Genomic DNA, 12332 nt, shown 5'->3' on the forward strand with positions numbered 1-12332 from the left:
GCGCTACTACTACAGGAGTGGATTATAAAACAAACAGACTTGAGAATGGAGAGGATCAAGGGACTTCTGTGTGGGTAAGCAATGTGCTGCACTACCCCATTTTAAATGAACAGTCATCTCCTTACAATAGCACCGCAGGGGGCTTAGCTGGGTTTACCAGCATTAAGGGGAAACATGACACTACTGAAGTACAATTACAGCACAGCCCTACTGTTGTAAGCCCCCCTGCCATAACATCTTAGAGCTGCAGAGAGAGAATCCCAATGAAACACCACTAGGGGAAATATCTAGGAGTCAAAAAATTATAATGGATGATCTTGGGTTTAATTCTGAGTTTTATGAGTCCCTAATTACTTACTTTAATAGAAACAGAGCTACAGGAAGAAAGCAGGAGGGGGAAGGGGAAGAAGTAGAAGATGTAATGACTAATATATCTAACAGCTGTAATGGATCCTTAGAGGGATCAGAGCGTTCAATATCAAACGAGTCATCTGTGAATAGTGAGGGCTTTAATTTCTCTGACTATGAAACGGATAATTATTCCGGATATTCTACATCAAGTGAGGCTCCCTGTGAGTCATCTAAATTGCCTAAAAAGCGCAGCTTTAAAAACTCTTCCCCTGCTTTATTAACATTGGAAGGGATCCCAGCATCTGATGACTATCCAACTGAGGGTTTTATGGTGTATCTCCTCAAATCATTTTTGACCACTATGAATATTTGTGGTAAAGATGCCATCCCTGATCCTAAACAATCATTTAATTCAAAGGCTTCCCAAGCTTTTATAAAAAAGCTTTTCCAAGAGATAATTAAATCTGTAAACTCTGTCACTGAGTCAATTCCCCCCTAGCATAGCTACTGGAACTTCACTTGCTCAAGAATCATTTGCATATAAAAACAAACTTGAAAAAAACGAACAAAACTTATCTCAAGCAATCTTTAAGCCTTCAGAATTATTGGAGGGGATTCAGAAAAAAATGGATCTTCTAAAGGCCAATTTAAACAACTTTGAGGATTTTAGAAGGAAGAATAACGTTAAGATCAGCGGTATACCAGATTCAATTCAGGCTTCCCAGTTGGAGAGTTATGTATCATCAATGATCTCTAACTTATTTCCTAACTCTATCGAAGGCCCTCTGATAGAAAAGGTTGTCAGAATATGCAGACCACCCACGCTTCCCAGGGATTTATCATGTGACGTCATTGTTACTTTTTACCCAAATTGGGTCAGGAACGCGCTCTTAGGTATCTCAAAAAATCCGAGATTTCTCTCTTCCCCTTACAAGCAACTGGTTTTTTATAAGGATTTGTCTAAAGTCACTCTCCAAAACAGGAGAGTTTTTTCGCATACCACAAGAGAACTACTGCGTGCAGGCCTCTCTTACTCCTGGACAAGATCATCAACCCTCTGGGTGAGACTTCCGTCAGGTTTATTTCATGTTGCCTCTCCGGACGAGGGTATTGAATTTTTAAAACGCATTGGAATCAACTCCTCTGAAGCCACATCCAGTTCCCTACCAACAACTTGAAGCGTAACTGTTCTGGTTGAACAATCTACAAAGATCTGTTATTTGACTAGCTGTAACAACTTAATTCCACTTTAAAAGTTTTTTTTTAATTTTTTTTCGTTACTTGATTGTTTCTTGGATCAAAACCGAACTTTCCTCCACTTGGTCTTAGGGGTGCCATGTGCACTCTGGGACTTGGGCAGGCATTATTTCACACATTATGCGACCTTTAATCTACTTTTATCTCACAGGCTATAAAAAATGTGTATATTAATATTACTGAGCATCATATAATATTGACTTTTCAGCGACGTTATCTGATATTCCACTTATTGTGTTTATAAGTAGGCATCATATTCATACAGTATATCTCTATACTTAGGCTACTTTGAATCCGACATGTATATGGTTGTTTTCTCTTTTAGGCCCAGCTATTAAGCAACATTTTTCTTTACTGTAAATGCTTATTATTATTCTACTTCATCGCACAGGCTACTTTAATTCTGACTTGTATACTTTTGTCTATTCTCTTGGGCCTAGTTATTAAGCAACATTTCTCTTTACTGCTAATGCTTATTTTTACTATACTGCATCGCAAGACTAATTTAATTTTCGTCCCTTTGTTAGTGACATATATATGTAGTATATTTAAGCTACCAATTTATGGTCTGTTTTCTAATGCCTGATATTTCATTCCCCATTTCACTTGGGGATTCCTTTCCTTTTCCCTACCCTATGTTTATTTCCTTCCCCTTTCTCTCATTTCTACCTGTTTAAAATTGAAAATACCAATAAAAACGTTTGAAAAACAACACATCTAGATAAGTTCCTTAGGGGGTCTACTTTCCGATATGGGGTCACTTGTGGGGGGTTTCTACTGTTTAGGTACATTAGGGGCTCTGCAAATGCAATGTGACGCCTGCAGACCAATCATCTAAGTCTGCATTCCAAATGATGCTCCTTCCCTTCCAAGCTCTGCCATGCGGTCAAACGGTGGTTCCCCCCATATATCAAGTATCAGCGTACTCAGGACAAATTGGATAACAATATTTAGGGTCCAGTTTTTCCTGTTACCCTTAGAAAAATACAAAAATGGGGGCTAAAAAATAATTTTTGTGGAAATTTTTTTTTTTATTTCCACGGCTCTGCGTTATAAACTGTAGTGAAACACTTGGGGGTTCAAAGCTCTCACAACACATTTAGATGAGTTCCTTAGGGGGTCTACTTTCCAAAATGGTGTCACTTGTGGGGGGTTTCTACTGTTTAGGTACATTAGGGGCTCTGCAAACGCAATGTGACGCCTGCAGACCATTCCATCTAAGTCTACATTCCAAATGGCGCTCCTTCCCTTCCAAGCCCTCCCATGTGCCCAAACGGTGGTTCCCCCCACATATGGGGTATCAGTGTACTCAGGACAAATTGGACAACAACTTTTGGGGTCCAATTTCTCCTTTTACCCTTGGGAAAATACAAAACTGGGGGCTAAAAAATAATTTTTGTGGGAAGAAATTTTTGTTTTATTTTTACGGCTCTGCATTATAAGCTTGTGTGAAGCCCTTGGTGGGTCAAAGTGCTCACCACACATCTAGATAGGTTCCTTAGGGGATTTACTTTCCAAAATGGTGTCACTTGTGGGGGGTTTCAATGTTTAGGCACATGAGTGGCTCTCCAAATGCAACATGACATCCCATCTCAATTCCTGTCAATTTTGCATTGAAAAGTCAAATGGCGCTCTTTCCCTTCCGAGCTCTCCCATGCGCCCAAACAGTGGTTTACCCCCACATATGGGGTATCAGCGTACTCAGAACAAATTGTACAACAACTTTTGGTGTCCAATTTCTTTCCTTACCCTTGGGAAAATAAAAAATTGGGGGCGAAAAGAAAATTTTTGTGAAAAAATATGATTTTTTATTTTTACGGTTCTGCATTATAAACTTTTGTGAAGCACTCGGTGGGTCAAAGTGCTCACCACACCTCTAGTTAAGTTCCTTAGGGGGCCTACTTTCCAAAATGGTGTCACTTGTGGGGGGTTTCAATGTTTAGGCACATCAGTGGCTCTCCAAACGCAACATGGCGTCCCATCTCAATTCCAGTCAATTTTGCATTGAAAAGTCAAACGGCGCTCCTTCCCTTCCGAGCTCTCCCATGCGCCCAAACAGTGGTTTACTCCCACATATGGGGTATCAGCGTACTCAGGAAAAATTGTACAACAACTTTTGGGGTCCATTTTCTCCTGTTACCCTTGGTAAAATAAAACAAATTGGAGCTGAAGTAAATTTTTTGTGAAAAAAAGTTAAATATTCATTTTTATTTAAACATTCCAAAAATTCCTGTGAAACACCTGAAGGGTTAATAAACTTCTTGAAATGTGGTTTTGAGCACCTTGAGGGGTGCAGTTTTTAGAATGGTATCACACTTGGGTATTTTCTATCATATAGACCCCTCAAAATGACTTCAAATGAGATGTGGTCCCTAAAAAAAATGGTGTTGTAAAAATGAGAAATTGCTGGTCAACTTTTAACCCTTATAACTCCCTAACAAAAAAAAGTTGGTTCCAAAATTGTGCTGATGTACAGTAGACATGTGGGAAATGTTAATTATTAAGTATTTTGTGTGACATATCTCTGTGATTTAATTGCATAAAAATTCAAAGTTGGAAAATTGCGAAATGTTCAAAATATTTGCCAAATTTCCGTTTTTTCACAAATAAATGCAGGTAATATCAAAGAAATTTTACCACTACCATGAAGTACAATATGTCACGAGAAAACATTGTCAGAATCACTGGGATCCGTTGAAGCGTTCCAGAGTTATAACCTCATAAAGAGACAGTGGTCAGAATTGTAAAAATTGGCCCGGTCATTAACGTGCAAATCACCCTTGGGGTAAAGGTGTTAAGTCTACAGTGTTAACCACTGAGCCACCGTGCTACCCGAGTAAGCTAGGCTACACGTGTGTCTCTTGACAATGAGACTGCAGTGTCACATTTCCTTTGGTGTCACAACCTACCTGGACACAGAATCACCAATCTTTCCAAATGTGTTTCATTTTTCGTTACATGTGACTCACTTGATGTATTTCTTCAATACAAGTGATATGCCACTGCAGATTGAATACAACTTTTCTGCAACATGGCTGTTTTTGTTTTTTTACAGAAAACTCACACCACTAAAACAGCTAAAGTAGCATAGCGTGCCATAGTATTCTGCCCAGTAAAACAGAAGAAGTCACCCTCTCGTGGTGCCAGTTAAAGTGGACCTATCACTTATCATAAATATGTAATATTTTACCTGGTGTATGGTGTAAATGTCGCTATTCTTCTGAATCTGGCATTGCATTTTTTTTCTCCTGCACCTCTTTGTTAAAGGGAACCTGTCACCCCGTTTATTCAATATGTGCTAAAAATAGCGTTCAATAGGGCCTGAGCTGTGCTTTGCAATAGTGCCTTTATTATCCCTTGATTCGCCACCTTTGCTGCCAAAATACCTTAGTAAACTCACCGTTTTCGGCTGTCAATCACCCCGGTCCGCTCCGATGGGCGTGGCCTAATCGACCAGCAGAGGGAGCCTCTTATGAACTCGAGCCTGGGAGCTTTCTAGGAAAGTTCCCACGATCTAGGGACAACCAGCAGAGGGCGCCTCACCGCAAATGAAGGTAAATATAGGTCATTGACCTACTTTACCTTCATTCCCCGGGGTTTTGCAGCCACGAACAACGTTGCATTAGCAAAGCTCGTGGCTGCAAAATATTTTAACCCCTTCAGATGGATTTACATCATTGGACATTACAGATCTTCGGAAGGTATGGATATTGTTGGTTTATTTTTATTTTTTTGTTACAGAACGAGGGTCTTCAGTGACTGGATTGGGCGTTGAATAAAATATTACAACAACCTTTGTGTTTATTTCATTAAAATAATTTTTAATAATGTGTTTGTGTTTTTTTTAACCCTTTACTAGTATTGGATTAATAATGGATAGGTGTCATAATTGACGCCTCTCCATTATTAATTTGGCTTAATGTCACCTTACAATAGCAAGGTGGCATTAACCCTTCATTACCCCATATCCCACCGCTACACGGGAATGGGAAGAGAGTGGCCAAGTGCTAGAATAGGCGCATCTTCCAGATGTGCCTTTTCTGGGGTGGCTGGGGGCAGATGTTTTTAGCCAGGGGGGGGGGCAATAACCATGGACCCTCTCCAGGCTATTAATATCTGCCCTCAGTCACTGGCTTTACTACTCTGGCGGAGAAAATTGCGCGGGAGCCCACGCCAATTTTTTCCGCCATTTAACCCTTTAATTTAGTAGATAGAACGGCCAAATTTTGCATATACACACTACTAACATTAGTAGTGTGGAATATGCAAAAAAAAGATGATATGAGATGGTTTACTGTATGTAAACCATGTCACAAATCATGTCGGGTTTAGGAAGGAGATAGCAAAAGCTGGTAATTGAATTACCGGCTTAAAGCTATCTAGCGCTGTATGAAGTAATAATATATATACATATATGTGTCTAAGGACATATATATATATAGACAGTGTATATATATATATATATATATATTTTTTTTTTTTTTAACACATGGATCCCTTGTATAGCCGTATGTTGGTTTTGCAAGCCTGCGAGAAAAACACGCAGTACGGATGCCATACGGATTACATACGGAGGATGCCATGCGCAAAATACGCAGATACACCCTGCCTACGGAGGAGCTACGGACCACTATTTTGGGGACTTTTCAGCGTATTACGGCCGTAATATACGGACCGTATTGTCTTACGCTGATTGTGACTCCAGCCACACCCTGCGACATACACCCTACAACATACACCCTGCGACATACACCCTACACCATACAACATACAACATAAACCCTGCGACATACACCCTACAACATACAACATACACCCTGCAACATACACACTGTGACATACACCCTGCGATATACGACTTGCAACCTACCACATGTGACATGCAACATACTACATGCGACATGCAATATACCACATGCAGCATACCAATATACCACATGCAACATACCACATGCGACCTGCAAAACACAACATGTTATATGAAACATGCGACAACATGCGAAATTCAACAACATGTGACATGTAACATGCGACAACATGCGACAGCATGCAACATGCGACGACATGCCACAACATGCTACTACATGCGAAATGCAGCATGCAGCGACATGCGACATGCAACGACATGCGAAAACACGTGACATGCGACAACATGCGACTTGCAACAACATGTGACATGCAACAACATGCGACGACATGCGACAGCATGCGACGACATGCAACATGCAGCTACATGTGACAACATGCAACAATATGGGACATGCAACATGCGATGACATTCCACAACATGCAACATGCGACTACATGCGACATGTGACGACATGCGACAACATGTAACATGCGACAACATGCGACTTGCAACAGCATGCAACGTGCGACATGCAACAACATGCGACAACATGCGACATGCAACATGTAACAACATCTATCAATCTATTTCTTTACAGCTATCTATCTCATTCTATCTATGGTATTCCTTCTAACTTTCTCAGGCCGGCGTCACACTTGGCGTAAGACAATATGGTCCGTATATTACGGCCATAATACGCCGAAAAGTCCCCAAAATAGTGGTCCATAGCTCCTTCGTAGGCAGGGTGTGTCAGCATATTTTGCGCATGGCATCCTCCGTATGTAATCCGTATGGCATCCGTACTGCGTGTTTTTCTCGCAGGCTTGTCAAACCAACATACGGCTATACAAGGGATCCATGTGTGTAAAAAAAAAAAAAAAAAAAAATCATATATACTGTCATATATATATATATATATATATATATATGTCAGTAGACACATATATGTATATATATTATTACTTCATACAGCGCTAGATAGCTTTAAAGCCGGTAATTCAATTGCTGGCTTTTGCTATCTCCTTCCTAAACCCGACATGATATGAGACCTGGTTTACATACAGTAAACCATCTCATATCACCTTTTTTTTGGCATATTCCACACTACTAATGTTAGTAGTGTGTATGTGCAAAATTTGGCTGTTCTAGCTATTAAATTAAAGGGTTAAATGGCGGAAAAAAATTGGCGTGGGCTCCCGCGCAATTTTCTCCGACAGAGTAGTAAAGCCAGTGACTGAGGGCAGATATTAATAGCTTGGAGAGGGTCCACGTTATTGGTATTTGCGCAATACGGTGACAAACGCAGCATGCTGCGATTTTCTACGGCCGTAGAAAGCCGTATAATACTGATCAGTAAAATACGGCAGATAGGAGCAGGGGCATAGAGAATCATTGGGACGTTTGTTTTGCGAGTTTTACGGACGTATTTTCTGCGCTCATACGTCCGTAAAACTTGCAAGTGTGACGGCGGCCTCATTCCTTCTTTCTATCTATTTATCTATCTCATCTAAGAGCAGATTACATACAACATACACCCTGCGACATACACCCTACAACATACACCCTGCGACATACATCCTACAACATACAACATACACCCTGCGACATACACACTGTGACATACACCCTGCGATATACGACTTGCAACCTACCACATGTGACATGCAACATACTACATGCGACATGCAATATACCACATGCAACATACCACATGCGGCATGCAAAACACAACATGTTATATGAAACATGCGACAACATGTGACATGCAACAACATGCGACATGTAACATGCGACAACATGCGACAGTATGCAACATGCGACGACATACCACAACATGCTACTACATGTGACATGCAACATGCAGCGACATGCGACAACATGCGACATGCAACGGCATGCAACATGCGACAACATATGACAACATGTAACATGCGACAACATGCGGCTTGCAACAATATGCGACATGCAACGACATGCAACATGCAGCTACATGTGACAACATGCAACATGCGACATGCAACAACATGCGACATGCAACATGCAATGACATTCCACAACATGCACCATGCGACTTGCAACAGCATGCAACATGCGACATGTAACAACATCTATCTATTTCTTTACAGCTATCTATCTCATTCTATCTATGGTATTCCTTCTAACTTTCTCATTCCTTCTTTCTATCTATTTATCTATCTCATCTGTCTAAGAGCAGATTACATACAACATACACCCTGCGACATACACCCTACAATATACAACATACACCCTGTTACATACACCCTGCGTTATACAACTTGCAACCTACCACATGTGACATGCAACATACTACATGCGACATGCAATATACCACATGCAACAAACCACATGTGACATGCAAAACACAACATGTTAAATGAAACATGCGACAACATGCGGCATGCAACAACATGCAACATGTAACATGTGACAGCATGCAACATGCGACGACATGCAACATGCAGCGACATGAGACAACATGCGACATGCAACGACATGCAACGTAACGACAACATGTAACATGCAACAACATGCTACTTGCAACAACATGCTACATGCAACAACATGCGACAACATGCGACAACATGTGACGTGCAACATGCAGCTACATGCGCCAACATGCAACATGCAACAACATGCGACATGCAACATGCGATGACATGCCACAACATGCAACATGCGACTACATGCGACATGTGACAACACCCGATGTCACTGTTCTATAGGGGAGATTGTCGTGGGACACTCGTTATTAATTGGACTACGGCGGACAGGTAGTATACGGTTTTTTATTTTACGTTTTTTGCAGGCACTGAACTATGGTAAGTATGGTTAAATGAAGAATATTAAAATACTTTTTCCCTAATGTGTGTGTTTTATTAACCCTTTACTAGTATTGGATTAATAATGGATAGGCGTCTTATTGACGAAAATTGCGCGGGAGCCCACGCCATTTTTTTCCGTTTTTTTTTAATGCAACGCTCATTAAGGCTTCTTTCACACTTGCGTCGGTACGTGTCTGTCGCTATGCATCGGGCCGACGTACTGACGCACGTTGTGAATTTTGTGCACGATGTGGGCAGCGTATGCAGTTTTTCAACGCATCTGCTGCCCATTCTGAAGTCTGGGGAGGAGGGTGTGCGGAGTTTCGGCCGCGCATGCGCGGTAGAAAATGGTGGACGCGATGGACAAAAAAACCTTCACTTTAACGTTTTTTCGTGCCGAAGGTTCGCCAAAATACGACGGATCTGTTGCACGACGGACGCGACGTGTGGCCATCTGTCGCGATCCGTCGTTAATACAAGTCTATGGGTAAAAAACGCATCATTTGCAGGATCCATTTTTTTCCAAAAACGACGGATTGTGACGGATTGCTAAAAACGCAAGTGTGAAAGTAGCCTTAGAAACATCGGCCTTTCTATTATATATCTATGGATAGATCTATCTATAGATATAGTTATAGATAGATATATCTATAGATGCATAGATGTATCTATCCATATATCTGGCTGCTTTCACACTTCAGGTTTTTGGCCTCTTCCATGTTCTTACTGTTAAAGAGATATTAAAGCGGTGAAAAAAGTGTCAAAATTCAAAAGTTTACCGATGTCCTCCTTTCAGCTGCAAGTGAGACTCTTCACTTATCCCAGAATGGACTGGGAATATGCAAATGCTCCCCTCAGGACTCCACCCCTGGTTTACCGATGTCCTCCTTTCAGCTGCAATGGCCAAAATCCAGTGTTCTTTGAGCTCGCGGAGACTTCACTTACCCAGAATGGACTGGGAATATGCAAATTCTCTCCTCAGAACTGCTCCCCTGGCATATTTCTGGCAAATCTACTTTAAGCGATCGGTGTCTGAAGTTATTACCAATAAAGCTGTTACAGCAATAGTATGGCTGCAAACACAAACCTGATTGTGTAAACCTGGTGCGTATGACTGATCATGATGTCTTACAGCTCTGTGAGGGAATTGATAATGAGAGATGTAATTTTGTGCGAATGAGTTAATGGTTAATGTCCATGTCTTTCTGTTTATTTAATTTCCTCATTTATATATAACCATTAATTCCACAGCACTTTACAGACACTATTGGCACTATTCCCATTGGGGCTCACAATCTAGATTCCCTATCAATATGTTTTTGTAGTGTCGGAGGAAATTGGAGAACTCAGAGGAAACCCACGCAAACTTTCCATGGGTTACTTTTTGTATTGACACACACACACATCAATTGGCATGTAACTGCTTCTCAAAACTATGGATCCTCTAAGAAAGTTATGGAGTTGGTAGAATGATCCTGTTTAGCCAATCGGTTCAAAACTTGAGCAAGTTCAGAGAAGAGCTATCAGGATGGTGAGCGATCTGTAAACTATGACCTACGAGCAATGATTAACGGATCTGGGAATGTTTAGCTTGCAAAAAACATGTATGTAAGTACTTGGATGAGAATATACTAATTAACCAGGGTCAGCATTGGTTTGTAGCAAACAAGTCATGCCACTCTAATCTAATTTCCTTCCATGATGGAATCAATGACTGGGTGGATCAGGGAAATGCAGTAGATATACTATGTAAGTAAGCATTTTATAAAGTATCTCATACTATTTTTATTCAAAAAATGATCAAGTATGGGATTGAAAAGGCTACGGTTAGGTGGATTCATTACTGAGTGATCATACTCCAAGAGTGGTAATAAATGGTTGCACATCCAACTGGAAGAGTGTTTAAGTGGGATTCCACAAGGCTCTGTCCTGGCCCCAGTGTTGTTCAACATTTTTATAAATTATCTAAATGCAAAGCTAGGAGGGATAGCTAACACTAGAAAAGACAGAAAGGGTTCAGAAGGATCTAGGTAAGCTTGAACAATAGACGGCAACTAATAGAATGTTACAGTTGTTTACATACCCCGGCAGAATTTTTGCTTTCTTGGTCTTTTTTCAGAGAATATGAATGATAACACCAAAACTTTTTCTCCACTCATGGTTAGTGGTTGGATGAAGCCATTTATTGTCAAACTACTTTGTTTTCTCTTTTTAAATCATAATGACAACCCAGAACATCCAAATGACCCTGATCAAAAGTTCACATAACCCATTTCTTAATACCGTGTATTGCCCCCTCTAGCATCAATGACAGCTTAAAGTCTTTTGTGGTAGTTGTGGATATAGCTCTTTATTTTCTCAGATGGTAAAGATGCCCACTCTTCTGGGCATAAAGCCTTCAGTTCCTGTAAATTCCTGGACTGTCTAGCATGAACTGCATGTTTGATATCTCCCCAGAGTGGGTCAATGATATTGAGGTCAGGAGACTGAGATGACCACTTCAGAACCTTCACTTTGTTCTGCTGTAGCCAATGACAGGTCGACTTGGCCTTGTGTTTTGGATCATTGTCATGTTGGAACGTTCAAGTATGTCCCATGCGCAGCTTCCAGGCTCATGAGTGGAAATTTGCCTCCAGTATTTGCTGATAACATGCTGCATTCATCTTTCCTTCAACTTTGACCAAGTTTCCTATGCCTTTGTAGCTCATACATCCCCAAAACAATAGCGATCCACTTCCATGCTTCACAGTAGGAATGGTGTTCCTTTCATCATAGGCCTTGTTGACCTCTCTCCAAATATAACATTTACGATTGTGGCCAAAAAGTTCACTTTTGGTCTCATCCCTCCAAATTACCTTGTTCCAGAAGTTTTGAGGCTTATCTCTGTGATGTTTTGCGTATTGTAGGTGAGATACTTTGCGACATTTGCGCAGTAATGGCTTTATTCTGGCGACTCGACCATACAGCCCATTATTCTTCAAGTGCCTCCTTACTGTGCATCTTGAAACAGCCACACTGCTAGCTTTCAGAGT

Source organism: Ranitomeya imitator, chromosome 1 (genome assembly GCF_032444005.1).
Source record: "Ranitomeya imitator isolate aRanImi1 chromosome 1, aRanImi1.pri, whole genome shotgun sequence".
Classification (NCBI taxonomy): Eukaryota; Metazoa; Chordata; class Amphibia; order Anura; family Dendrobatidae; genus Ranitomeya; species Ranitomeya imitator.